This window comes from Mirounga leonina, unplaced genomic scaffold (genome assembly GCF_011800145.1).
Source record: "Mirounga leonina isolate KUSES-001 unplaced genomic scaffold, KU_Mleo_1.0 Mir_151, whole genome shotgun sequence".
In the NCBI taxonomy this organism is placed as follows: Eukaryota; Metazoa; Chordata; class Mammalia; order Carnivora; family Phocidae; genus Mirounga; species Mirounga leonina.
In genome coordinates, this window is record NW_023270377.1 from 98,364,289 (window position 1) to 98,366,809 (window position 2,521).

The 2,521-nt window shown below is 46.6% G+C and overlaps 1 non-coding gene across 1 annotated transcript; it reads left to right on the top strand.

Moving 5' to 3' along the window:
- Positions 1-844: 844 nt before the first annotated feature.
- LOC118012770 lies at positions 845-927 on the top strand. The gene has a single exon (XR_004679830.1). It is a non-coding gene; the product is annotated as a small nucleolar RNA SNORD88 (small nucleolar RNA).
- Positions 928-2,521: the final 1,594 nt, after the last annotated feature.

Genomic DNA, 2,521 nt, shown 5'->3' on the forward strand with positions numbered 1-2,521 from the left:
ATGGTGATCATTGTTTTCCACATTGACCTGTCTTGTCCTTGTCCTGATGAGAAGCCATTTTGTTAGTAACATAGCAGAATGGTTGACAAAGATAGTCTAAGAAGGTTAGAGGCAGTTCTGGTTTTGAGAACGGAGGCAATTCTGAGAAGAGGATGTTTGGTTTTTGAACAAATAAGCTAGACATGACAGAGAGCCATCCAGGTGAAAATATCCCCTGACAGTTGATATGACAGTGCTCAGGAGAGCGAAGAAAAAGTCAATGCCACCCAAGGATTAAGAGCACTGGCTTAAAAGGCAGGCAAAACTGGGTTCTGATTGGCCCATCTGTTTGACCTCCATGAGCCTCAGTTTGCTTACTCGTTAATGATGGTGATAACAGCAATCTCACGGGGACTTATTAAATGGGTATGAAGTGCTCAGCTTAGGAGCCAGCACATGCCAGTGCACCTAGGTAAGGGCCAGAGCTGTTGCTGGGGTCACAGTTATGGAGCTGTTCACGTGGAAGTGACAGTTGAAGCCATTAAGTGTGAATGGGTTGGAGGATGGAGAGCGATGGAGAATGCATCAGGGGGCAGGTATAAGGGAGAGCAGAGGTCTTTGAACAACCTTGGAAAATGCTTGCATTTAGGAAGAGAAGAAAGAAGCACAAGAGACACAGACAAGCATAAGACAACAGGCTGCAGTTGGCAGCAATGTAGAAAGATGGTTTGGAATGGGGCTGCTTTGGAGAAGGGGGCTGGCATCCTCAAACACAACAGAGACAAGGGACACCACTGATGATCACATGGCCATAGAAAATACATAGGTAGTGGAAAAGCTTGGTGGTCAGTGCTGGACTAAAGAGAGCCCCTCATGATGCCCAGCACTGGGCTCTGACCTCCCTTGAGGACACAGTGCCCCCCCAGGACCCTTGGACTAAAGAGAGCTAAGGAAAGCTACTTTGAAGAGCAAATTAAATCAGCAGATGCATTTGTTCAACAAGAAGGCCAGTAAAAAAAAAAAAAATTAAGATACTAGCTGTGGTTATGCTGAGTTTAAAAGCAGTGGAAAAGGAGAAATTAAATGGGCCAGAGAAAGTTAATTTTGAGAGCAAGAACCTGGAAGACACTGGAAGAGGTGCCCTCTAGGGACTAAGTGTAGAAGTTACAATGGCCCTCAGATCTTTCCTTGCCTGCTTTGCTAAGATTGGAAATGGAATGGTATCCCCCATGATTCCAGAGCAGGCCCTGGGAACCTTGTGATCCTAGGGAATGTTTGTTGAACGAGTGAATGAATGAATCGGAATTCATGTTCCTTCTTCAGGAGACCTTGCCTTTGCCCTCTCCTGTAGACCCAACCCTCAATGTCCTTCTTTGTACTTCTCTCAGCTAGTTTAATCCTCCACACTGACCCTTGGTCTCTCCCTAGATTTGGACCTTTCACTCTGGCCAGGTTGGTCTTTCAGACCACAAGCTTGCCCACTTTATGCCTTTGCCCAGATCAGTCTCTTGACCGGGATGTCCTGTTGATCCCATGCCAGACAAAATCCTTTGAACTTAACCCAAATCTCAACTGCTCAGGCAGCATGCTCTGGCAGACTTCCCCATGTGCCCAGCCTACAGCCATCGCGCTTCCTCTGAATTTGCCTTTGGACTTCATTGCCTTGTATTGACGGGGATATTTTCATGTGTGCAAGCCTAAAACCACACACTGCTAGGATACTCCCGGGGGGTCACATGAAGGCAGCTATGTCTGAATGCTCCACAGAAGAGGATCAAAAGCCTTGTGGCATTCTTGGCTCATTTAAGACTTTGTGCCTGAGCCTGTGTAGAAGGGACACCCAGATTGCTATTCAGACCGCATACACTTAGAGTCTGCTTCACCAATTACTTCAGCAATTACTATGACCATGTAATAAATTACCCCAAAATTTAGTGGCTTAAACAATGACAACATTTATTTTGTTCACAAATCTGCAAATAGGGCTGAACTCCACAGGGATATTTTGTCCCATTCTACTCTGTAACAGATGGGGCAGTTTCCAGGCAGGAGTTAGAATCATCTTCTGAAAGCTCACTCACTCACATGTCTGGGGTCTGGGCTGGGGAGGCTCAAATAGCCAGGGACTGGAACAGCTGAAGTTTTTCAAGAATTTCTCTCTCTACATGCTCTCTCCATGAGGTCTCTCCAGCAAGGAAGCTTCAGGGCTCAGATTTCATACCTGTTGGCTCAGGGCTCCCAAGGTACACGTTCCGAGAATGAATAAGCCAGGGTTCAAGGGAACGGAAATAGACCCTACCTCTTTTTTTTTTTTTTTTTAACTCTTGATGGTAAAGTTCAATAATACATTGTAAGAAGAGCAATTCGGATGGAATAGATAGAGTGTGGCCATCTCTAGAAAATACAATCTGGGGGCGCCTGGGTGGTTAAGCGTCGGTTAAGCGTCTGCCTTCAGCTCAGGTCATGATCCCGGGGTCCTGGGATCGAACCCCGCATCGGACTCCCTGCTCAGCAGGAAGCCTGCGTCTCCCTCTCCCACTCC